Source organism: Ochotona princeps, chromosome 1, assembly GCF_030435755.1.
Source record: "Ochotona princeps isolate mOchPri1 chromosome 1, mOchPri1.hap1, whole genome shotgun sequence".
Lineage (NCBI taxonomy): Eukaryota > Metazoa > Chordata > Mammalia > Lagomorpha > Ochotonidae > Ochotona > Ochotona princeps.
In genome coordinates this window covers 122,677,554-122,704,848 of record NC_080832.1, presented here as the reverse complement: position 1 = coordinate 122,704,848, position 27,295 = coordinate 122,677,554, and the positions used below count along the sequence as shown (strand labels likewise).

General features: G+C 41.8%; 1 long non-coding RNA gene across 2 annotated transcripts in view; it reads left to right on the top strand.

Moving 5' to 3' along the window:
• The window catches only part of LOC131480963 (uncharacterized), a 154,284-nt gene that overhangs the window by 24,382 nt on the left and 102,607 nt on the right, over window positions 1–27,295 (top strand). For both annotated transcript variants that reach the window (XR_009245920.1, XR_009245921.1), the window contains exon 3: window positions 13,566–13,744. This is a non-coding gene — a long non-coding RNA (uncharacterized LOC131480963). The remainder of the gene's footprint in view (window positions 1–13,565; window positions 13,745–27,295) is intronic.

The window sequence follows — 27,295 nt, the reverse complement described above, 5'->3', positions numbered from 1 at the left end:
ATGATTACGTTAGCATGGCCTTTGGGGATGGGCCCAAATCCAATTGACTGATGATCTTGTAAGAAGAGGTAAAGAGGAGAGCTTGCTATAGGTTAAGCTGCTGCCTGAGAGGCCAACATACCATGTAAGGACAGTTTTGAAATCTGGCTGTTCCACTTCTGATCCAGGTCATTGCTAATGTGCCTGGGACATCAACACAAGGTGGCCCATGCACCTGTGCCCCCACCACTCATGTGGTAACCCAGATGGAATTCCTTGTGTTCACTTTTAGGGGAGCCAGCAGTTGGAAAATACCTCTGTCACTCTGCCTTTCAGATCTATATAGACTTAAAGAGCAGGAGAAGATACCAGGGGATCTGGGGATGGCCATGTGAGAGGTATCTACTCGATCAAGAGAGAGCAGTCTTGAGAGAAACCAATCCCCCTGACACCTTGTTGGTCTCATCATTCGGCCTCCAGAAATAAACTGTATTTTTTAAGTTCCCCCAAGCTGTGATATCTTGTGTCAGTCCCAGCAGACTAATACAGTATCCTTGTTTTAAAAGAAGTTCTTTATTCTCACACATGTCATCAATAAACATTATTGTGCCTTTTGGGCATTTTCTAAATCACTTGTAAATGAATAATTGGATCATGTCATACTGAGCTCAGTTTTGTCACGTGTTCCAGAGTGTGTTAACAACATTTTCAGGAATCCTGTCTTAGTGTTTCAGTGCATGGGGTGGCTGATATAAATATTTAAGATGTGATGGACAGTACTGCTATGTGCAGTAGCAGCACTCACCTCAGGAGTTGTGAGGCAAAGCAAGAAAAAGCAAGGTTAATCCTTCCTCACATGTGCCCACTACAATGCATGCTAGCTGCTTTTATCACTTATACTAATGGTTTATTAAGATGATTTCATTGGGGTTTACTTTTCTGGAATAGTATTCGCTCCAAAATGCATCCCTCACCGGGATAAGGGTGAACTTTGCTGCGAACATCTCTCTTTGCTGCTGGCCTGAGGTAAAGCCCTTGTTGAGTGCACCTGTGATCATCCTCCCAGCAACGGGCACATCTCTGCTCTTCCTCCGGCTGGAATACTTTTAGGACCATGTGGCAGTGGCCACTGATAATCAGAGACATGATTGTCATTCTATGCAACTTCTGCTGAAAGTACCACATCAGTGACTTTTCAGTAGAATGTTTGGAAAGAAAAAAACAGGAAGTGACTAGTATTTCTTAGTTACTTAGAATCAACTAGATGAGCCTCAGTGGTACACAGGCTGTGTGTGTGTAGAGTAGCCTTAACCACATGTTGCTATTTGCTGTGGGAATGGCATTAGTGGATTGTTACTTAGTGAGAGCTGAGAAGCCTATGTGGAGTGCTCTGTTAGCTACCAAATGATGGGAACTAAGTAGTTTCTGTCTAAACAGAGCTAGCTCTGACTTTTCTTCCTTGACTTGTTCCTCCCTTCTTGGCTAACTTCTCCCTCCAATCTCTCCCTCTTGCCTTCCAGTGTACCATGTTACTTACAACTGTAGAATTAAGGATCCACTTTTGGGGTTGTAGTTCACTGTCGTTCCCTCCCAAGAATTTATTTTTTAAATGACGATGGTTCATGAGAGAGATTGCTGTTTTGCAAATGGCAGTTGGCCTGAGGGTGGAGGAGAGGTTGTCAGTTTGGAGAGGTGTCTATTACTGGGACTCCTGGAATCCATGTTGGGGAGCATCATCCCTTCTCCACCAGAGCATCATAACTTCATGCCTTCAGTTTTATATGTAAAAAACACAAATGGGTCTCAATACCTTCTGGATCACCCGAAATTGCACTGACTGGTTGGCCTTGCTTTATGACAAGGTCAACCAGTCAATGAACCCTTCAGCCTCTAGATTTTTTTTTTAAGATTTATTTATTTTTATTACAAAGTCAGATATACACAGAGGAGGAGAGACAGAGAGGAAGATCTTCCGTCCGATGATTCACTCCCCAAGTGAGCCGCAACAGGCCAGTGCTTGGGGATCCGAAGTCTGGAACCAGGAACTTCTTCCGGGTCTCCCATGCAGGTGCAGTGTCCCAATGCATTGGGCCGTCCTCGACTGCTTTCCCAGGCCACAAGCAGGGAGCTGGATGGGAAGTGGAGCTGGCGGGACTAGAACTGGCGCACATATGGGATCCCGGGGCTTTCAAGGCGAGGACTTTAGCCGCTAGGCCACGCTGCCAGGCCCCCGCCTCTAGATTTTTATTTGTTCCTGCCCTACATAGTGATCTCTGTTTCTCCCTGATGATTGAATTGTAAAGAAAAGGTGACTGCCAGGTCAGTCTAGATGACATCATTCTCTGATACACTTCTAATAGGAAAAATGGTGGGAGAGCTGACTTAACCTGATGCCCAGACTCACCTGGCACTCCCACTACAATAGGGTTGTGGCTGTAGTATCACTTACTTTCAGCACACTGGAAGAGACAAATTCCTTATCATAAAACTTCATCTGTTACAATCGGTTATACTGTTGTATTTGTCTTATATTTTTCTGATTTTGTAATCTGTTGCAGTTACAAATCTTTAGTGTTCAATTCTCATGTTTGTGCACAATTTTTAAAATGTTAAAAAAGAGATCTGTAAAACATTCGTACAGAATGTGTTTTATCCTTAGATTCCATTTTCCATGAAATTTGTGAAGACACCTTGCATGTTCAACCCTGCGTATCTGCAAATTTCACATCCATGAATTCAACCCTCAAAATGTGAAAATAACAATAATGCATTTGCACTGGATAGATTCAAATGCTTTTAAGAGTTTTTTTTAAATTTGAGAAACAGATAAAGCGAGATAGGGAGACATGTGCGCGTGTATGCACATGCGCACACACACAAACACATACCCCTGCAAGTGTGAGAGAGAGAGAGAAAGGAGAGATTTTCTCTTTTTGTTCTTTTCCCAAATGGTTACAACATTTGAAGCTTGGCCAGGTGGAAGTAAGAAGCCTAGAACTCCATCTGGATCTTCCATGTGGGTGGTGAAGACCCAAATACTTGGGCCATCTTCTAGTGCCTTCTTAGCTATATTAGTAGGGATGTGGATCAGAAGCTAAGGAGGTAAGACCCCAACAGATGTTCATATGGCTGTCACATTGCAAGTGGTGGTTTAACTCACAGTACTATAACAGCTGCCCCAATTATTTTTCCCTAAACAATACAGTGTTACAGTTACGTACAAAGCATTTACTTTGTATTCCATATTATAAATAGTGTAGAAATGATTTAAAGTTTACATGCAAACACTATGTATGTATGTAAGGGACTTGAACACGCATAGATTTTAGTATTTGGGAGGGGGAAGCATCCTGAAGCCAAACACAGGAGGATATCTTGGGATGAGTACATTTTAACCTTTTACTAGGAGTTTAAGTTTACTAGTGTTTTACTAATCTTTTTTCTGTTACTCCAACAAGAGAGTCTTGTGGCTCTCACTCAGCCCTACTTAACTACCCCACCATGTCATGACACCATTATGCTGAGGACCAAACTTCCAAACACACAAACATCTAGACCATCACTAAGAACAGACTGTTGATTATTTAGTTTAAGAAATGATGATTTGGGGCCCGGCGCCATGGCCTAGCAACCAAAGTCCTCACCTTGAACGTGCAGGTATCCCCTGTGGGCACCGGTTCTAATCCCAGCAGCCCCGCTTCCCATCCAGCTCCCTGCTTGTGGCCTGGGAAAACATTCAAGGACAGCCCAAAGCCTTGGGACCCTGCACCTGCATGGGAGACCAGGAAGAGGCTCCTGACTCTTGGCTTCAGATTGGCTCAGCTCTGGCCGTTATGGCAGCTTGGGGAGTGAATCATTGGACAGAACTTCCTCTCTGTCTCTCCTTCTTTCTCTATATATTTGACTTTGCAATAAAAATAAATAAATCTTAACAAAAAGAGAACTGATGATTTGGTGTGTACAAGAGGATTTCAGGTCTGGATGAACACTATTTTTGTATTATTCTTTTTATTTATTTTTATTTGAAAGGCAAATTTTACAGAAAGAGAGGAGAGACAGAGAGAGGTCTTCTACTAATGGTTCTCTCCCCAAATGGCCACAACAACCAGACCTAAGGTAATCCAAGCCAGGAGTTAAGAGCTTCTTTCTATGCTCCCATGTCGGTGCAGGAACCCAAGTTTTGGGGCCATACTCTACCACTTTTCCAGGCCATAAGCAGAGATATTTATCAGAACTGGAACAGCTGAGACACAAACTAGCACTCATAAGGGATGCCAGTGCGAACAGGTGGAATATTAGCTTTTTATGCCACCACATTGGCCTCGGGGTGAATACTGAAATTGGAACATCCAAGAAGAAAGATGAAAGGCCAGGGTAAGAATGTTGGTTCCTTGTGACTGAAGAAGGAGTTATTTTGCCAGGGCCTGGGATGCATAAAGGAGAAAGGTATTTCAGAGGATCTTTCCCCCTTTTCTCTAAAACTTGGTCAGTTTCACCAGTTGGCCTGCAGTTGGCTGTCTCTTATAACATGATCGAAGTGGTATCTCAGAAATAGCTAACATTTTTTTTCTGGATTACTTTAAAAAGCAAATGCATTTTTAAAGTGATTCATTATGAAAATTGAGGTTAACAACCTCCCCCAAACAAGGTGAAGTGGTGTCACTCACTTTTCATTTAGCCCCTGGTGTGTCTGCAGGCCAGTTGTGGGGTCTGAGCCAGCAACTTAAGTGAGCAACACAAACGAAAGTGGCAGGGCTGACCCTCATTCCCCATATATTTAGTGAAACTTCACTCTAATGACAAAGTCATGTGCATCAGGTTGTTGAGGTAGCACCACAGTAATTTTGTGTCCAGAGATGTACTAGTTTTATATCCAACTCAGAGAAAGGGAGTTCAACTGCTTGTTTCTTCCTCATCTGTTTACTCATAAAAAATAAATTTAAGCCAGCTGACCTAAAAATATATTTTAATTCAATGGGAGATAAAAATGCCCAAGACTTTTAAAAATAAGCAAAAATTGGAAAATTAATATTGGTGCTACAGTTATGAAATAGTACTGCGTGGAAATAACAATGACAGAATGAAATAAAGCATGTGATTTTATGAAAATGTGTTACTATAGTAGGCAAATAACTATCCTACAAAATTCAGGTTTTTTATTTATAATACATGTGATAATGAAAGCAAAATATAATTTCAAAACTTCATCTTTTTAATAGCATTGTCGGTAGGTTTTGTTAGAGGAGGTAAAATTTGTTACATTTCTATGTGTGTATTATAGATTCATATTTTATTACATGTATCATAAAAATATGTTTACATATTGAGTATACAGTGAAGAATTATCTATTTTGTCTATATTCTATAATGCATAAATGTTTTGATGCTGCACATTTGCCATTTCATCCATTTTATTCCTGTTCCCCACAATGGGAAGAACAGAATATGAGGGAATTGCATCTTGGCATTGTTCAAGAGAAAGGAGATCAGGCTCTTCAGTGTTGACTTCAGCAAGTGATGTGAAGCTAGATTTAGCTTGTCCTCTTTCGCTGTCATTTCTACTTTATGTCGTTGTGAAATACCAAAAGCCTCCTCTTCTTGGAGGCCAAGAGCCAAGTGTGGAGGAGAGTGAGACTTGACATCTAGAAAGTAACTGTATTGAAAACTTATAGTTTAAATTAACCATCTTCAAATTGAAAATTTATAGTTGAAATTTATAGTTTAAAATTAAATGTATAGTTTTAAATTATAATAAAAAATTATAGTTTAAAATTAAGTCAGTTAAGGTAGAGGTAAGAAGAAATACTTTTGAAGACTTGAAAGAATTATGAGAAAAAAAGAGATGGAGAGAGGTTTAAGAAAATACTAAGAGCTGGTACCTACTTGGAAGGTTTCACTCACGCACTCGGATTCTCACGTCTGTGCCAGGATTGGATCATCACCATGATGAATAAACCCACCAAGAATCCTGCTTAGTGCACAACCATCTTCCAAGGTGTTTTCCATGTTTGACCCATCACAGACTAACCTTCAACATGATCCAAACAGAGATAGTTTCATTGGCAAGAAGGAAATACGTAACATGCTTGCCCTGCTTGGGACAATTCCAGCTGGTGAGTACCTAGGCACTATCATGACTGAGGCACCACACCACATCACTTTCACCACGTGTCTTACCAAAGAGCCAGAAGATGCCATCAGAAGTGCTTATGCTCGCTTTGATGCAGAAGGCACTGGCACCTTTCAGGACTACCTGCAAGTGCTGCTGACAGCAATTGGGGATTGGTTTACAGCTGAGGAAGTGGACAAGCTGTTTGGAGAAGGACCAATTGACAGAAAGAGGATTTCTGTTACATTGAGTTCACACACGTCCTTAAACATGCTGCAAAAAACAAGTCTAAGAGAAATGTCACATTTCAACCAAATGCTCTTGTTGCTGGGTGTTTCTGAGATTTTGTCTTGGAGCTGTGGCATGCCCTTAGCTTTGCAATCTTTGCTTTCCTTGTTGTATTTATTGTCAGCCATTTGAGCACATATATTTTCATGAACCGACTACAAATAGAACTTGTTATTTTCAGAATATAAAATAGGATGATTTCATTTGCAAGCCCCACCTTCGTAGCTGTTGTCTCTACAGAGCCAAAGTATGTTTTTCAGAGTTATATACTCAGTTTTTTTGTGAAGTATCGTTAAACTTTATGGTAAAAATTTAAAAAGGAAAAAAAAAGGTACCAAGAAGCTGACACAGAAAGAAAGAAGAAATAATTGGAGAAATATTAGCAAGTAGGTTTGAGTTTCGGATTTTTCCTTAAGTGACACCTTTTAGGTCTTTGTTAAGCTGATTTGCATTTATTTGATAATGAAAGAACTTCTGAATATGTTATTATTTCAAGGGTATTTTTCTGTTATAATAAGGTAAAAATGGATGTTCCCTCCTCTTCCCACAAGGCACTCATTAACATGTTGAATGAAATGGAAGAACAATTAAAACTAGATTTTTCTGCAGCTTTTCTCTTTGGTTCATGAAAGAGGAAAATGTTGATAATTTGTGTGTTGAAAGTGAGTCTAAATGAAATGACCTATTCATATTGTAGACAGCGCTAACCACAAATGCAGATAAGCATATGCAGGCCAAAGAATAATAATGTAACCCCTGTACTAACTTTCACGGATATGCCCATATCAGAATGGTGATTAGGATTACTTACTGGATTTCTCAGGAATGGTTATAGATTGTATAAAGTTGCAATTTCACTTTCTCTGCAGGAACTAGTCAGAACTTAGCAGCTACTCATATTTGTATTTGTTACTAATGAGTTCCCATAACATGGCTTTTTTGTGCTTCTTGCAGTGAGAAATCTATGCCATGCAGACATATGACAGCATTAAAAGGAGGGGGATGGAGGTTGTGCTAATTTAGTATTTGCAGCTCTATCATTAAGGAGCATTAATGTGATCCCACTAATATGTACTCAGTGTTTTCCATGTGCCGCAATGTTGAAAGAGCTGTCTCACAACGCCACAATGGGGAAGAAACAATTTTAGTCTCATTTGTAAATGAACTTGACCCCCAATCACATACCTGACAAGAAATGGAGCCAGTGTTGGAATGACAGTAACTTGCTCCAGTTTACTGGGTCATCAGTAGCACAATGCAGGTGCTTCTAGATCTACTCCACAGAAGGGTACTTCTAATAGTGGATTTATCAAACCAGTTGCTTTTGTAATGTGTCAGTCATTCCATGTCAACCACTTATTGGTCCTTTTCATCTGGAAAATTCAACACATAATCATTGTGTCAGCCTTTTTTTAGTTGAGCAGCTGTTCAGATTTTGTTCTGGGAAATATGTATTGTGTTCTAACCAGATATGGTATCTTCTCAGAAATCCAGGGTCTCCTGGAGTCTGTATTCCTCTTGGTTTGATTTCACCAATATCAAGGTTGTTATGCGAAACTTATTTCCTCCACTGGGATAGATGAACTGTGCAGTTGCTGTGCTGCCTTCAAAGACAGGTGTTATAAACTGTGCCTGAGAGGGAGTCTCATGAATATCACAGAGAGGAAATAAAATTAGATTTGGTATCTGTCTCACATTCTCATATCTGAAGTTAGAGTTCTTGACAAAGGGAACAGCCAGTAAAGAATGAACCCTGTGCTTACAGAAAGCCTGGAAGGAAAATTCCAATATTAGTCTTCTTTTTAAAGGTTTCAGTCAGCTACCTGCTACATCTGTATACATTAACTCATTCTTAAGGGATTTCTTTGAGATTTAGATTTGGATACCCAAGTTGATCTGCTTCTGTAGGTACTCAGGATGTTGGTCAAATTTTCCAGGGTGTAAAAACATGCTCAAATCTTAAGTGTTCTGGGTTTCTCTAGTGTCAGTGGATTATTTAATGATGAAAACCATGAATAACATTGAAATGTCATTTGGGTGATTACTGGGGTGAGTTTACTGATCATCAACATTTATGTGTAGAAGTATCTACTGTGTTGGGATAAAAATAGTGTGTATTGAAGGCTGTAGAAAATATAAGAGCTGAGACTCTATGCTGGGGCATTTGGGGGACCAGACATATACCCAACAAATATGGACTTAGGATACAGGCAATAGTTGAGTCGTGGGAGGTACCAGTTTATTTAGGGATAGCCTATTTATGGGGACAAAAATAGAACATTATGTGAAAGAATGCCATAAGTGGTGAAATTTTGTTGAAGGAGTTGAGGGATTAAATGACATAGAATGATTGAGTGCAGAAATTACAGAGTGGGGACTATGTGAATGAAACAGTGGCATGAATGTCTGTCTAGGTCATCGAGAGATGAGCTTGACCAGTGGAAAGGTTTTCTGTACGGTAAATTAAATGTAGAGTCTGTTGTCCATTGTGCATGTCTGATGCTGAACATAATTAAGGTCAAGCTGGGGTCAGTTATATCTTGAAAAATGAGCTCACGGGTGTCCAGCAACATTTCACCTAAGTGTACTCTGTGTGGGCCAAGTAGCTCATGAAGTAATTTGTGACGTGACATTCCATAGTCAAATAAATCTGGGCATCATCATGATTTAGCAGCGTTTTTGTGAGCTTCACAAAGTCTTGAATCTGCTAACGTGTTGTGTATTCCCAAGGGTAGCAAAATCATTGAGAATCAGCATGCCTTGTTCTCTCACACTTTAAGTACAGAATATTTGTTTTCTAAATATCCATGAACAGCTACCCTGAATGATAGTTTTCTCTATAATGTTCTTTTCAAACCACTGGCTCACACAGTTCTATACAGGATGTGCAATTATAAGAAAATGTGAGTTAAGGAAAGTTTTATCATGAAGTTTTTTTTCTTTTTCCTTATTCCTGCAGCCATAGATCTGAAAAACTTAAGAGTTTAAAAATACAGAGAAGTCCTCAAATTTCGTGCCATCTGAAAGTCATTACTAGGAAACAATTTCAAAGTTGCTGCTTATAATGCTGCCTTCTTACCTTTTGCTTTTGGCATTGATGCGAAGTTTGAGTCTTTCATTTCTGGTGTTCCTGTTTAGTCAACAACTGTGTTTGTATACTGCCCATTGTGATGGTCTGTCCTCTGGGCATTGTTGTCAGAGAGGTGTGATCAGAGGAAGAGCAGTTTGATCCTCTGACCTCCATACGTCCTGTAACGGTTTCTTCATCACTACACTGTTAAAGGATGTACTTGACCATAGGAAGCATGTAAGAACACAGTGGGTTAAGGCTGGTTCTAGTCTCCCTAGCAGCATTGACAAATGCTATTTCTACACTCAGCTTTTAAAACACCGTCTTGGCCATGAGGCCTGGTTTAGATGTATGACATCCGCAGTTCTTGTGTACTATGGTGCCAGTGTCTTGATCATCAAGACTCATGGAGAATTAATCCAAAAATTAGCTTTTGCTCTTTCCATAGAATCATGAGGGAAATACTTCAATGGGTCTGCTCCCTATGTTCTTTTTGCTGTTTGGATAGCTCTGTCTGGGAATGCTTCCTTTTCCTCTAAGTTTTGAAATAAAGTGGTTAATACACATCTTACATAAATCAGCTGAAGAAGAACATTGGGTTCAGAGAAATGTTAGGAAATCAATAATACAATTAACTTGATTGTTAGTTGTGAAGGCCCTTGATTAGAATCTATTCTTCATAAATATGGGTTGAAACACATTAATGTGGGAAAAAGTTGTCAAGCTTACAAAGACTTTTGGGCCAGATTTCTGTATGATTCCTTTAAGCTCAGATTTATACTGACATTAGGGAAAATATGAGTAAAAATAGGATAGTAAACTGCAAAATAAAGCCTGGAGTTACTATAAAAGCCATTCTGGTGGTAGACATTCATCAGGGCAGTTAAGACATCCATTTTAATGCCTATTTCCTATGTCAGAGCACCTGTTTCCATTCCTGGCTCTGCTGCTCTTTCCAGTTTCCGGTTTCCTGCTAGCGTGCATGCTAGGAGGTGGCAGGTGCTACTTCAAGGAGTTGGGTCCTCACTCCCAACTTGAGAGACCCAGATGAGCCTGCTGATTCCTGGCTTAGGCCTACCTCTCCCAGTTCCAGCTGTTGCAGGAGAAGTCAACTAGCGAAAGGGAGATCTCTCTCTCTTTTTCCATCTCTGCCTTTTGAAGAAAATGAAAATAAGCACTAAAAAAAGAAAAAAAAAGAAAGAAAAGTTATCCTATATTTACACCAAACTCTAATTCCCAAGAATCTTTTAGAAAAAATGCTGTACAAAATAAAGCTCAGCAGTGAGTGCATCCAACTTTTAGTATGCTCACTCAATTTATTTTTTATTTTATTTTTAATATCATTTACATAGTTGAGAGGGATACGCATCATGTGGGTCTCTGATTAGGGTAGGGAGGGTAAGGTCAAAGTATGGAAGAAGGTGGGTGGGACAAGTGTTTTGATTTTTTTTTCCCTTCTGTGTCCAAGTAGGAGATTGGGAGGGCATCACTCCTTGTCAAACTAAGTTGGCGTCCGGGGATAGGAGATGGTCTTTTGATGATGCATTAGATATCCCAATGTGGGGAAGAGTCTTCTGAGGGTATTATTTGAGTGATTTTGATAGTTCTGAGATGTTGTTGGCATCACTGTACCAGGGTTGAGAAAATGTTTTGAAGGTCTGTTGGCTGATTGGGTCCTCCCTAGCGCATTCTCAGGCCCAGGAACATGTTGTAAAGCTTGGGCAGGAGAGTGGTCCAACCTGTTTTGCTTTCCAGCCTCCAATGAGGCAATTAATATCCTCTGCTGTCCCAGAGGAGCTGGTTGTCATGCCCCTCATGTGCATCTGGGCATGCTTTCCACTATATAAGCATCAGTAGCTTAAGTTCATACCATAAATTGTGTGTTTTTTTCCCTGCAACCAGGGTTTAAGTCCAGCCATCTACATGGGGAGTCCCCCAGGAAACCTGAGCTGGGGTCACCTCAGGCTTGACTGTTGAGTTCACCAGGCAGTGCAGGATTGGGTTCGGTCTGGCACCTGTATCAGCGAACACGCATCCAGTAGATGCAAGCTACCAGTCAGTTCTACCCTGCACCCCACTTATTCCATGTTTTAATATTTGTCTCCCTAAATGGTCAGAAGTTTTTCTATATCCAAGGGTAATTTTTCTTATTTAAACTATTCTCAGATCCTTGTCTGTGTGAATGTGTGTGTGATGCTTTCTTTTTCCCTTGTTTGTCTCTGGTACTCTTGGAGATTTTTTGAAATAATCAGAAAACACTTATGTCATAGACAGTGTTTACTGTCTTTAAACAGTAGTTTACTTTTTCATTTTTTTACCAAGGACTGTGTTGGAATATGTGTTTAAGAAATGGTATAGATAGCAGGGTGATGTAGAATGAGGCATTGAAGTCCCATTGTTTGGGTTTAAATCTTGGCCATAGTCCTTATTGAGAGTGTAATATTGGTTTACCTCCTTAACTTTACCATACTTTGATTTCTCTTTATGTAAAATGGAACTGTGCTAGTCACACATATTTTTGGTGAATATTTCAGAACTTACAACAATGCTGTGTATATAATAAATATTAAAGGTTAACCATTATTACTAAATGAATTAGTAACATAAATGTTAGCCAGTATTTTTGTTTCTTGAAACAGTGGTTTTCCTCCTATGTTTGATTACTAGATGAGGCAGGAGGACAGTATAGTTTTTCTTTCTAATATGGTCCCTGAAAGATCTTTAAGGGGAAGATGAAATTTGATTGTTTTATGATTTTGTGTCTGTGCAGAAGCTATGTCCTTTTGGCCTGGTGGATACCTCTGTTTAATGTAGCCTTCTCTACCAGAAGCCTGACAACCACCATGTTTAGCATCCACGGATACCACTACTATGCATGTTAATGGCTGTTATTATGGTGGTCAATGGGAAACCTAAAAATACCAAATCCTATATACTTATTAGGGTCACTCATTGCTGTTTCTGGCGATAGTGTTATGTGACTAAAATTGTTATTAGTTAACCATAATTTATTTTCATAGATTCCACAGAACTCTGTTTGCTTAATGCCATTACTAACCATGAAATTGAGAATTTGATATCTTGGAATGGCTCATCCTTGTTACGTGTTTGTCTTTGAATCATATTGAGAACTATGGTCGTGGTTTAAGTCCAATCTTATCTCTGAATTGTGTCCAAGTTCTTTGGTTGAGAAATTTTCCTGATAGTCTGCCACTAAAATTCAAAGCTGTGATGTGTATTTGAGAAATACCAAACTTTTTTCCATACATGGGCCTTGAATTCCTTTTCAGCCTGACTTCTACATGGTCTTGCTCTTTTGGCTTCCTTCCAGAAGGAAGACTGCTAATCTGTCTTCTGTCTGACCCCTCCACAACATACCTCCTCTGGTTGTGCTATCCTTGTCTCAAACTGAAGCACCTTTACAAGAAAATTATTTCTTAACCCAGCTCCTCCTTTCTTCTTCCTGGTGGTTTTTGGGTTACACCCCATTCGTTGGCTTACTGAGATACAGTTCCTGGCCACTTTGAATTGCTATTCTTTACCTTTCTTATATAGGTAGCCAACAAAATCTTTCAGTTCTGCTTTAGTTACTTTCTTCCAGCCATTCCTCTTTCAACTTTTTAATTGCCTCTTTCCTGATCCAAAACTCATGCCTTCAGAAATAACATCTACCTAACAAATCTCTAAGACATGGTAATTCATTCTTATCTTCTCTCAATAGCTTCCTGGTGAGTCTTTCAAAACTTGTAGTTCATTTGTCACTCCTGTTCCACAGCTTACTGTGGTCCTGAGGAAGGCTCATATTATCCCATCAGTTTTTCTTCACCCGTCTGCACTGTCACTTGTCCTTGGAATGTCCTATTCTTCAGCTAGAACTTTTTTTATGCTAATGTTATAACTTGGACTATAGCAGACTTCTTACTTTTCTCCATTTTCTTTGAACTTTCTTCATCCATGTTGAAATCAGAGATCTTTTACCCTTTTGCCAAGATTTGCCTCAATTCTTTCCATTGTCCTTTATTTTTATTTGCATGTTCTATGCCTCTTTCCTTGTCTTGTGTGAATGCTTAACTGTTACCCGTTCAGGACTTCATTGTCCATTTTTGATATTCCCAACAGGCAGGTGATGTTATTCACATTCCTGTGTCCCCTGAAGATGATTTATACAAGAATGTGGAGTGAATCCATGCCTAAAACATGAGAAAGTCAACATATGCACCAGCTCACTTGGAGTCTGCTGAGATCCTGTGTGAGGAAGAGCTGGTTGCGAGCTGCACCGTTTAATTATAGACATCGAGGTGTGTTTCCATAATAGATCTTTTTTTTTTCTTTTAAAGATTTATTTATTTTTAATACAAAGTCAGATATACAGAGGAGGAGAGACAGAGAGGAAGATCTTCCGTCTGATGAGTCACTCCCCAAGTGAGCCGCAACGGCCGGTGCTGCGCCAATCTGAAGCCGGGAACCAGGAACTTCTTCTGGGTCTCCCACGTGGGTGCAGGGTCCCAAGGCACTGGGTTGTCCTCGACTGCTTTCCCAGGCCACAAGCAGGGAGGTGGATGGGAAGTGGAGCTGCCAGGATTTGAACCAGCACCCATATGGGATCCCGGGGCATGTTCAAGGCGAGGACTTTAGCCACTAGGCCACGCTGCCGGGCCCCATAATAGATCTTAAAATAAGATTCTGTTTGTACCCACATTTGATTGTTTATTTATATGTATTTTTCTAGCCCTGGTATTCACTTACTACAGCTTCTTTTTTTCTATGTGTAAAAACGAAGACAGGGGTGCTATTTTCCTGTCACCTGCATTGCCATGACCTGTGTTATTGGACCAGGACTCTGTCTGAGCATACACAAGCATACCACCAGCCAACTCCTCATTCCTGTTCAAGTAATTTTCTGTATATCCTCCAATTACTTCTCTGCTCCATCCTGTTTTCCTAATTCTTCATCCATCCCCTCTCCTATCTGACTCTGACTGGTTCAGCCACCTTGCTTGGGGGCTCTCCAGTCTAATAGTGGACACCACATCCTGCTCCCACCTTCTGCTATTGTCTCATGCTGTTAGTTTCATTACTAACTGGGGCACACTTCATACATGTCAGCATTCCGTGCCCTTAAGAGGCGCCATTGGCTCACGCAGCATTCCGTGTCCCATCTGTCTCACTTCCATCATCTTCCCACACATATGTCACTGGATGTCTCTAACTGGATGACTCACTTCCTATACTCATGTGTTCTCCTTTGCTAGTTAGTTGTGCTTGGCACTTCTGCCAACCACCTTATGTGAGTATGTCTTGGTCTAGGCTTTCCCTTGGGCTTCCGTTCCTGAATTTTACTAGTTTATTGCTCAGGCTCAATAATCTGGTCTTCCACTAAAGTGGCATCTTAGATTTCAACTTTTTTGTTTTTAGTTTTTATTTATTTGAAAGGCAAACAGACAAAAACAATCTTCTACCCACTGGTTTACTACCTAAATGCCTGTAGCAACTAGGACTGGGATGGTCAAAGCCAAGAGTCTGGAATTCCATCCACGGGTGGCAAGGACCCAGCTACATGAGCTAGCACAATTTGTCTCTCCTAGGATGAACGTTAACAGGAAACTGGGGTAAAGAGCAGGAATTGGGGTTTGAATCCAGAAATTCTGATATGGGATTCTGGTGTCATAAGTAGCATCTTAACTACTGTGTCAGATGCCTCTCTCTTCAACTTCTTGACACTTGGGTTTTCCTAGTCTGTCCAAATTCTTGTTCTCAAGATTGGTGATTGTGGCACACATAGGTTGTGGGTGGTTGTAGAGAGCGACTATGTTCAGTGTGTGTTTTAATTTCCTTTGACTGCTGTAGCAAATTACCATGAATTTGGTGGCTTAAAGCAGCAGAGGTTTGCACGTTGATGGGGCTGAGCTCCTGTCAGAGGCTGTGAAGGGGGACTTGCTGCTTTCCTCTTCCAGTTTCTGCTGGCTGCTGACATCCCTTGGCTCGTGGCTGCGGCACTCCCGCATCTGGCTCATCTGAGCTCATACTGCCTTTTTCTTTTCTTTCTCTAATCGGATCATCCATCTTAGAAACTCCCTTGTGATTGCATTTATGCCTGGATTAGGATAATCCACAATGATTTCCCCATGCCAAGTCCCTTATTACTTCAATAAAATCTTTCCCGTAAAAGGTAGCATTTATAGTTTCTAAGGAGTAGGGTCTGCTATCTTTGGAGCCATCACCTGGCTTGCTGCAATGTTTTTCCCATCCGAGTGAGTCCTTCTCCTGGAAGCCTTCGTCATAACCCATTTCCTAACTGTTAGTAAGCTAGCTATAGACTTTTGCTTCTCTGTCTCCTCATTCACCTCTCCCGTGGCTACAAAGTCTGCCTCCAGCCAGGTCCAGTCCCACCTCCCTGTATCTGTCAGGCCTGTCCCCAGACATCTGTCTGTTTTGTTGAAGATATAGAAAACACCAAGTTTCTTTTTAAAAATCCCGTTCTGTGTTACTCCCCTCCCCACAGACACCTTGCAATTCAGGTCCTCCCAGATGTTCCCGTTACATATCACGTTAACTTGGGCATACTTAGACATGCCCTCAGACAGGCGTTGCCCTTGGCTGGTCTGGAATGCTCCCTCCCCATGGTCTCTACCAGGTGAAACGTTCATTTTAAAAGGTTTCATTTAAATAGCAAACATTTCCTCAGTTTTCTCAATGTCGCCTTTATCTCTCTTTCCATGCAGAATCAATTATGTCTTCCCCTCTGTTCTTTCTTAGCACTTTATGCTTGAGTCCAAGGCTCACCACATTGCATTTTACCTTATTTTGTCTATCTCTGCACTTGCTAATTTCTGAAGCTTATGATAACTGGGACTAGGATCTTCTTCATCTTTGTATTTTAACCTAACACATGGTCTATGACGAGTGCTTTTTAGAGTAATAAAACACAATACGTGTTGAGTAAATTTGGTCAACAGATATTTCAAATTTTCCGTCATTTAGACTACCTTACAATTTACAAATATTGAATACTCGCCTCCCAATTCCTTATGGATCTGAAGGTCTTGTATTCTGTGTTTTGCTCGGTGTGTGGGGACTGTCACCAGTAGCCCTCTAGGGAACCCATTTTCTTTAATAAGAGACACTTCGAAATCTGTCTGTAGTTCATGTTCTTGATCCACATTTTTACGTGCGAGTTAAGGATGCTATCTTTGAGAATTGCTTGTTTTGACTTATTTACTGTCTGTTGAAATAGGACTCCCTTCACACTCTTTTTCTCTAGGAGTTCTGGGGACATGTGGGTTTCATAGTGTTTTATCCCACCGGGGCAGTGGCAGCTGGGAGGGGAGCTGCTCCTGGCCTCCCCGCTGGTGGAGTCCATGCCCAGTGCCGGACTGGCTGTGGTGCGTGGCAGGCACCTCTTTCCTATTTCTGGGGTCAGGGCTCTCCCAAGGCTTCTGTCTGCAGCACTCGCTGGTGTCTTATGACATTGTGTGTCTCCTATGTATGAGCAGCTCAGAGGGCTTTGAGGGTGCTTCTCTGGGGATCTAATCTTCTGACAGCTCTCTGAGGTGGGGAACAAGAAGCGTTATCTCCATCTTGCAGATGCCCTCACAGAAGCACTGCGCAGCTTGCCAAAGGCCCCACTGCAAATCAGGGGCTCAGTGCAAAGCGTCTCCCCACTCTTTCAACTTCCGTTTCCGTGATCTCGACGGCAGAAGACTGCATTTCAGTTTTGAACACCTATATGCATTTTAGTTTTGCCTGCGATTTTATTGTCAACACATGTGTGGTAACCGGTGCCCCAGTTTAGCATATGTCTTTTTATCTGCTGTATCTTCCTTTTATTCACTCCTGTTTGGTACACATTCTTACACACACACGCACACGGAGTGTTTGTGTATGCATGGGTATGATTAAGCGTATGTACTTTCATAGGAATTTCTATACAGTATTGTTTTCTTCATTTGGGGCTACTTGGTCTGAAGATAGGGAACAAATATTTGAGATGTCCACATTTATGGGCATATTTGATGCCTTGTATTTTTTTTTCCTGTTAGGTAAACACATCACATACATATTAGGTGTAAACAAAGATCTAAAACTATAATCTATATCCATGGAAAACATAAGCAAGTAAGAAATAGGGCCAAATTGGACATCCTGTAGCATGAGTAAGTGAAATAAATGCTTTTGTTTAGCACAGTACGTCTTTACAAATGATGAGATCCCTGAAGTGAGCTCAGCCTAAAATGTTCATGCTTTTCTCCTCAAATGTTAGAGAATGCTTTTTCACTCACAAGTCAGTACTTTGTGTTACATTCTGCCACAGATGGAAGTTCTTGTTCAGATTCGCAGTCTCTGGAGGGGCCGTGTGCCCGAGTGCGGTGGGTGGAAGGGTTTCTCTTGTCTGTGACTGCATCTGGAATGCCCCACTCTTTCACCAAGTGGCATTCATTACGCTCTTGCCCCGAGAGCTACAAGCGTGGAGACTGGTAGGGAAATCTCCCCAAAGCTCCTGCCTGGAGTGTCCCAGGCCCGGTTTTGAATTTATTGCTGTGGGTTGGCGGGGCAGGCTGCAACACCCACAGCCTTAATGGGATCCGCCTGGAGACCTCTTTGTGATTTCCCTAAGCCCGCAAGGGGATTTAGAACACCTGGTGGGGGCTGCAGCTGCGGTGGGGGGGTGGGCTCCACTTTGTCAGCCTCTCCCCGCCACCCCCTGCACTTGGGAACGCCACCCGGCAGCAGTGTGTTTTTGCCTTGAAACCATTTGCAGCCGCAGGGATGGAGGCCACCCAGTGCTTGTGTGTGAGCAGCTGCGCCTGCAGGGCTCCCATTGGTCAGAGCCTGAGTGTTCTCACTTATCTGCACTGAGCATGGGTGGCCTCCATCCCTTAGGATGATGCATTTTCTCACTGTTTGGAGGTGGAAGCTATTGTCTGCCTTCCCAGCTTGGTGTTTGAAGTTGTTCTGTGGGGCTTCCGGCTTCTACTGACTCACACCACCCCCTCCCCGCCCCCCACACACATGAGCAGGCGCACACACAGGCAGAAAGACTTCCCTCACTGGCTTGTTCCCTCTCCATTTTAATGGCCTTTGAGATGGCAGGGGAGATAACAGAACTTTCCCCTTCTGGGGGTAATGGCTTTCCTTATGAGCAGAAAGAATAACTTGGTACAGGTCCAGAGCATCTGACAACTGCATCTTCCTCTTTGCCTCCCAATTCTGTTTCCTTCCTCCTGCCTGGGTCTCCTCTTCAAACGTTCAGAGCTGAGCCACAAGCCTCAATGTGGCTTGCACATGACTGCAAGCAGCGTCATTCCCTGGGGGTGGGAGTGTGTCGGGGGGCAGGGGGGCTGCTTGTTGAGATGAGCATAGGGAAGGATGCCGTTCTCATTTCCCGGGGGGAAAATCACCATTTCCAGCGAAGATTTTCTGAAGCAGGACTTCTTCACTTACAGCTCTCACTTGCACTCAGCTGTGAAGTGTCTGGAGAGTTGGGATTCATGGTGCAGTCGCCTGGGCTCTGCGTGCAGGCCTTTCTAACAACATGCCTTGAGAGCTGACCAGCAGGTGATGGGTTTCTGAAGCACAGAATCCAGCTTCTTCACAAGAGAAGCTTGGAGTTTCAAGGGCTGCATGGTTAGGAGTGGTGTCATGTTCCAAGATTTGGCAGACATTGCACCAACATGGAAAACAGGATGTCATCCACTTTCTCTTCTGGTGGCTTTGCAAGTGCTTCCGCGAATGCCCCGTCAGAGCCAGGGTTTCTGCACTCACTGGCAATTTTTATTGTTTTCTCATAACAGTCTTAGGTTGGGTTAGAGTAAAACTAGGACGCTTTCATTTTTAAGGAAAGAGTACCAGGACATATAGATCTGGCAGTATGTTTAGACCTCTTGCAATTAGTAAGACATCTTTATTATACACTTGAAAAATTCCAGGAATATTAAATCCCTTGTTTTGTGCTGGCCACCCTTGTTCCAACTAAATAAATATTACTTTGATAACATTTGCACCTTTCTCCGAGGTGTTTTACATGACTAGCAAGATGAGAAGTAGTAGTTCCTGTCCTCTGTTTTAATGTCATTAGTTCATGAAAATATGGCAAGAGCCGGAAAACAGCATTTTCTCGTGTTTTACAATACAATACCCCTGGGGCTCTAAACCTAATTTGTTCTTAATAGTTTTCAAAAGGGACTCTGTCCTTTAGCTCCACTGCAATGTCTAAGGCAACTGCAGCCTGGGGTGGAAGCCCAACCCATTTGTAAGTGGTAGAACAGTGTTGAGAAGTAGATCTTGCTCCCCTTGTGGGAAAGGTGGGAGCCTTGTTAGTCTCAGTGTGTGTGGGAGCATATGTGCACACATGTGTCTGTGTGCATGCATGTGTGTTTGTGTTCCACATATGTAGTTCCTAGTGAAAAAAAATCACAAACTGCTTGATTTCCCTGAGGCTTGTCATTGTAATAAAGAGAGGCAATGTCTACCAGGGAAGCCTGAATGTCTGCTGGAGTTCCAGCGCTCGCTCCAGGCCTCGAAGGATAAAGAGAGGACATTGTTTTCTGGTTGCCCCGGAGCCCTTGCCCGTTAGCCGATGGATGCAGCAGCCTTTCTGTGTGTGTGTGTGTGTGTATGGAATCTCGCCTGCAGCCTCCCACAGTGCACTGGGAGAAGGGAGATCCGTTGTTCGCCTGCTTGAGTGTCAGCTCCTGTGCTGGGTGTTGTGTCCAGCTCCAGAGAACAGACTTGGGGGCGTAATGTGGTCACTTTCAAAGCAGCGGATCTCTTGGTGCTCTGAGTGCCTTCATGTCACCATTTGTACAGTGGGGGTAGTAACAGGACCTACCAAAGGACTCCGAAGAGGGTCTGCCGTGCAGTGTCAGGCAAGCACGTGCTCAGTAGGAGGAGAAAGAAGCATCCGTGAATTACGTCACCCCCATTGAACTCCCAGGTAGCTGGGCCAGGGCTGAGTGTGGAGCTGAAGTCGACCTTTCATTTGACCACTCCACCTACTCTTTTCCCCTTGGTTGCATCTTGAGTCAGTGCTCTCGTTTTTTTCACACCTTGCCTGATGAAAGGGGGCATGGTGTTCGCTGGTTTTCCTCTCTGCTTGTGCGTTGCTCCCGTCTTAAAAATTTGAGGCTGTCTGTGCAGGCAGGAGGTAACGATCCCTCTCCCCAAAATGTTTTGGAATTGAACCTCTCCTTTCAGTGGCATGGCCAGTCTTTGAGGGATGGATGGTTGACAGTCTGTTCTTTCGTACAAGTATTCTGTGTGCTGTTTCTTTTCCTCCCTCAAAAGCAGAAGCATCTTTGAGTACAGTCTGAGTTCTATGCCTCCTGTGTGTGCACTCTCCGCACGTGATGGATGGATTCCCCACTGCCTGTCTGGGTAGCCACCCATCAGTATTTGACCTGAACAAGGAGAGCCTCTGCGTGAATGTTTTCTTCCTGGCCTCTAAACTATGTGCGGTGGGAAAGGCCTCTCCCTCCCCTCCTTTTTTTTTTTTCCTTTTCAGAGTAGCAAGGTCAGAGTCTTGCCATTCACTTGGCTTCCTCTGGAAGTTTCTACTGGGATGTTCTGTTCCAAGTGGTTTTCCTGTCTTGTCCCAGCAAGTGCTGTGGAGTTGACCAGAACCAGTCTTGGATGCCAACTTTGCTCTTAAGAAATCCTGCTGGAGATGTAGGACCTATTTACAGCATCCTTAGGTGTGATAATGAGAAACCTAACATTTGATCTTCAGCAACAAAATACAGCAGAGATTTGATTACTTCTGTCCCAATCCCAGCTCACTCACCTACACATGATTAGTTTATCTTGGGTGGGAGTTTTCAGTAACGCTGAAATTTGTTTGAACTGCAATGAGGTTTGGACTAAGGATACAAGATCTGTAAGGCAAGACAACACTATTAATAGAATATGGATGTGTGTGGTTTATTTTTGTTTTCAAAACTGAAATGTTACTTCGGGATTTTGGCATGCTCTTTGATATGTTGAAAGATGGGAAAACATCATTTGGAAACTCAGCACTTATACCATATTAGGAAATTTACAGTGCCTCAGATTTCACATTTAATGTTTTAATTGCCTGGTTTGGCAATAGAAAAATTTCAAGCTTCTCTGTTTCTTTTAGAATTTCCACTTCTAACTTCTCCCTCTGCAGTGGTGGGCTGCTGCCAGCCCCACTTCCTGCCTGGGTCCCAGCATGGACCATCGGCTCTGAAAAAAGCAGTTCATCGCATGTCATCTGAAATGAATATCATACTGACTTCCGACAGACTGGTTTACTCACTCTTTTTTTTCAATACCACACATGCAGTTGTTTCCTGTGGGGCTTGTAAATATCTTAAAAGTGCAACTAAAATTGAGTTATGTTTGAGAAACTTTTAAGTTGTCTTCTTTGAACAGAGGGTTCTGTTATGAACATTGTGTAAAGCACAGAAGAAATCAAAGAAAATGCTACCATCTTGGTCTGAAGGCAGCCTTTAAGGAAGAGATTGATGCATTATAAAAGAGGGACACACACAGCTGGGGACAGAGAAATATGCAGAGACCAAGAATAGTGTAGGAGAGGATGGAGACAGGGAGGGAGGAGGTTATATGTTATGCACAGTTTAGGCTTTTCAGGAAAAATTTAGACCCAAAGGGAAGTTTAAATTCTTGCTTCTTTAGCTACTTCCTTAGGGGCAGAGTAATGCTGAAAGATCTTCTAAAAGTCAGTTATTGTAGACAATGAAATATGGAGGGAGTAGTCCTATCTATAATCATGGCTTTCAAAGGTACACTCTCTTTGCTGGATGCTAAGACTGGGAATCGTTGTTTCTGTGAACATTTGTCTCTCAATATGATTTTTCATCACAGTAGTTATTTCTTTTAGCTATAACCAAATGTAATTTTCAGTTGTTTAAGATTTCTTATATTTATTTGAGAGGCTTGGAGGAAGAAGCAGATAGCTTCCATCAGTTGGCTCATTCCACACATTGCCTGGAAAGTCATGCTGCCCCAGGCCAAAGCCAGGAGTCGGGAACTCCATCAGGGTCTTCAACATGAATGGCAGGGCCTCAGATATTTGAACCATCTTTATCCAAGGGATGTTGATAGGAAGCTGAATTAAAAGTGGAGTAGCCAGGACTTGAAACAGTACGCCTCTATGGAATGTCTTGGTTGTCGGTGACAGTTTAAACTACTATGCTGTAGTACCAGCCTCCCAAATAAAATTTTTAACTGTGTAAAACAGTCCATGCTTGTTCTTCAGAATTTGAAAAATACAAAATGACCTCCAGAAGAAATTCAAAACAACTTTTAATTCTATAATCTAGAGAGGATTTGGATCTATATCCTTTTAGTGTTTATTTGTGCTTAAATGTATTTTTTGCTAAGTGGCATCAATATGGTATGCACATTTTAAATTCCTATGGCCAGAAAAGAAACATGTAATATGTAATATAATATTCAAATATTTTATAATTCTTGGTGTGAACATATCACAAGCTACCATATCCCTGTGGGTTTTAAGCTTTGCTAATTGTATTCTTGGTGGTCTTCCCATAGAAAGTGGTATCTGAGTTACTCAGAAAGAGTGAACTGTTCTTTAACATGAGATGCCAGAAGAGACAGAGTGATGGTACATGAAGGCGGTCTTCTGAAAGCAATTATGCATGCATTTTAAGTGGATTTTTTGCTGGTGGGATGCCAAATAAAGCATCTTTTGATTCTGTTTCTCTGTGAATTTTCTGAAGCCGTATTACATTTGGGAAATTCAAAAGGTAAAGTGCCAATTGGAAGCATTCTGAGAGCTAATGGTCAACAAGGTAGGTAGAGGCTGGATCCTCTGTTGCTTTGGAAACTGTAGTGAGAGCTCTGCGCTTTTCAGAGCATAGTGAAGAACCCTTGGAAAGGCGTGGGAGCCTAGGATTGCCATGATGGGATCCACAGCATCGATCCCTCTCGCAGTCAGGTGGGTGGATGGACCCCTGCTGTGGTGGTCGTGTTCTGCTCAAGTGAAGCCATTGACAGTGATAGTGCCTTCAGTCCCTGGCATATTGGTGTGAAGAAATTGAAAGACCCTGTCTAGAACAAAGAGCATGGACATGGGTGAGGGAGGAATTTCCTCTCTTTGATTATCTGGCTCCTAATGTATGAGCCTCAATCTGGTTCTTCATAACATCCGTGACGCTGAAGACGAGAAATTGGGCCTTGTATTCCAATTAACTTTTTCCAGCTGAAATAGCCACAACCAACTTTGATTTCATTAAAATTGTGTACTTTTTTTTTTCTGAATCTCCAAGTGCTGAAACTAAAATAAGCTTAAAAAAATATTCCTCTAAGAGTTTAGAATAATTTTAAACTACATTGAAGCAAGTATATTTACAAATCCACAAAACGCAACATGTTTCTCAAGATCCTTTCTTTATTGACTGAGTTCAACCAGTAAGGTGGGAGGAAAAGTGAAGAAACACATGCAGGCCATGTGGCTGCCATAGGTGGACACAGGTGGGTCACTGTAGACGAGCATGTTGACAGATGGAGCTGCCTTTCCCTGCTCGAAAGTGAACACTTTCATAGTCTTCCCTGCATTTTTTTCTCCTAAACAACTCCCTTAAGACAATGCCCTTTTCCCCTCAATGAGAGATGATAGATGATCTCACAGAGCTGGCAGAAGGGGTTCAAATGCTGAGGGTAGGATCAGGCACTCGCAGGCCTAGGTCTTCACAGTCCCCGGACACGCTGCACTTGGCTGCCCCCCACCCCCTCTGCAGAGGTCCCTCAGGTGGCCTCATTGTTTCTGCTCCCTTGGTAGAAAGAGTATGTGAAGTCTTTGCCTGCTGGCTGTCTCGTTGCCATGGAAACCTCCATTCCATACACCTGATTCACACACTACGCTTGGCTAAGTCTAGACAGAGGTCACAGACTGGCATTTGCCCTTTGTTTTCCCTGTCTTGTGTTTCTCAGGCACTTCAAAATGGTTGCAGAGAGAGGAGCAGGTGGGCCGTGTTGTGTGTGAGGAAGCTTTGTTGTCAAGGGGAGAAGTTTTCTAGTTTTGGAAAACAACAATGCAGGAACTCTAAAGGGCAGGGCAGGGCAGGGCAGGGCAAAGCCAGAAGAGAAGCTGGGGCATTTTTAGCTCCACATTGGGAGGCCACAATTGTGATCCTCTGTTGAGTTGCAGTGTGATTTCCTGAATTCCCTGGGTGAGACTGGAAATGAGTGCCACAGATTCAGCAGCGTGTAGCGCCTTGGTGGGTTTTCTATGCCATTGCTGTGACTTGGCTATTAACCCAAGCCCCATGGCATACACTGTAGGACTGCAGAGCACGTGATTCAATGAATGAGCTACATGCTTAGAAATGAACACCTTTTTCTCATGTGTTTACAGCTACAGATGAGGTTACTGCAGAAAGTCCATGGGAGATGGATGTCAGTGCGAAAGAATTGTTAAATCCACACCTATTTTTCATAATGCATATTTTCGATGAACATTCTTGAAGATACATTGTATGCATGAATTTCTAAATTGTTTTGTACTAAAATTAAATTGTATTCTCCACAAACTTGTCAAATTCCAGTGATATAAAGTATCTGATAGAGAAGCAAAGATTCAATCATAGGGTTGCAGGGCCCTATCCTAACAACCTGATAATTTAATTACCTTTCAGAGGTCCCGTCTTTAAACATTATAATCAGATTGGTAATCTACCCTCCAACAGGGCCTGGTGCAGCAGCCTGTTGGCTGAAGTTGCATGTACCAAGATCCCATGTGGGTGCCGGTGCATGTCCCAGCTGCTGCACTTCCCATCCAGCTCTTTGCTGGTGGCCTGGGAAAGCAGAGAAAGATGGCCCAAAGCTTTGGAACCCTGTACCTGCATGGGAGACCCAGAAGAACTCCTGGCTCATGGCTTCTGAGCAACTAGACTCTGGCCATTGTGGCCACTTGGGGACTGAACCAGTGGATGGAAGCTATTCCTCTCTGTATCTGCTTCTCTCTGTAAATTTGACTTTCCAATAAAAAGGGATAGATTTAAAAAAAAGAAGAGTTATTAACAGAAGACTTTGAGCACCCAGAGCCTTAATCAGTGGGGAGACCCGGAAGAGCCCCTGGCTCCTGGCTTCAGATCAGCGCAGCTCCGGCTGTTGCAGTCACTTGGAGAGTGATTCAGCGGATGGAAGCTCATCCTCTCTGTCTCTCCTCCTCTCTGTATCTGACTTTGCAATAATAAAAAAAAATCAATCCGATTTCTCTGTGAAACCTAACGAAAGTAAATTTTTTTTAAAAAATTTAAAAATCTTAAAAAAAAACTGACCTTCTTGGTGCTCTCAATTATTTTATTAACCAATTTTATTAACCACATTTCCCTTCTCTGTGAAATGGTATTCCCAATATAAGGTTGTTACAAAAATATGGTTACTGTTTCTATTCAAAGTTTTGTTTCCTGACTGATTTGAAAAGCCTGAAGATGGAGAGAGACAGAGAATGAGATCTTACCTCTGTTAGTTCCCTCTCCACAATGACCCCAACCGTAGTTCTCATTTCCATGTTGAACCCAGCAGCCAGGAACAAGGGTTCCAATGGGACATCATCTGCTACCTTTCTGGTTGCTTTAGCAGGAAGTTGGACTGGAAACTTAGCAGCTGGAGCTCAAACCAGTACTCTGATGTGATATGATGGTATTACAGGTGACGGACTATCTCAGTGCAGTGTGCCACAACACTGACCCCAAACTATGGTAACTTCTAACATGCACAGCACCTACTCTGTGATAACTATTTTTATCTTGATAGAGTAGTTAGAATTGCTATTAATAGTATCTATGAGAGTATTCTTAGCTTCTTCATTATTGCTAATTTTTGGTACTGTTCTCAATGTTGATATTGTTAAGAATAGTCAAGAGGTAAGATTGTGGATAGTGGAAAGAAAAAAATATGAAATTCTTTAAAAATACAATGTACACATATACTCATCTTTGTATGCACAGTTGGATAATTTTGTGAATCACACTCCAGGTAGCCCAATGAGGATGTTGTAGAGATGTTGGAAGACAGTGACCTCCTAAAGTCAGTCTGCCCTCCCGGGCAGTGTTGCTCTTTCAGCATTTCCAGATAGTTGTGGAATAATAGTCAACTGCTTGTACATGACATTTTGCTTATTCATGAATTACTTGATGAACACGTAGTTGGCTTCTGTGTTTAAGCGCCTGTGGAGTTGAGTGTACAAGTATCTCTTCAAGCCTTTTAAATTTTTTTTACGTTTATTGAGAATGGAACTGCTACATCATAGGACAACTCTGTTTTTACATTTTTGAAAATTTTCCTTTTTTTTATTGTTGTGGCTATATCTTTTCATCTCACTACCAACAGTGTCCAAGGGTTCTAGTTTTTGATTGTCTGACCAACATACGTTTTCTTTTTATTTTTATTTATAATGGGTATGAATGATATCTTACTCTATTTCAAATTTTGCATTTCCATAATGATTACAAATGTTACAGATCCTTTTGATTTGTGTATTTTTGAATAAATATCTATTCAAGGCCTTTGTTTATTGTTTTAGGTCAGTGATTTTGTTGCTGTTAGAATTTGGGTGTTATTTATTCCAAATAGTAATCTCTTCTCAGACATCAAATTTAACAATATTTTCTTCTTTTTACTGTAGTTTTTATTCTGCTGCTATCTTTAGATCTGAAGTCATTTTATTCTGTGAAGCTAAATATTGTATTTTTTATTATTGTTGTTGTTGTTATTTATACCTTTGGTGTAATAGCCATGAAATCATTGCCAAATTCTGTGCTAGGAAGATTTCCCCCTGTGTTCTAAGTGTTTTGCCCTTTTAGTCTTACATTTAGGTCTTTGATCTGTTTTGAGTTGGCTTA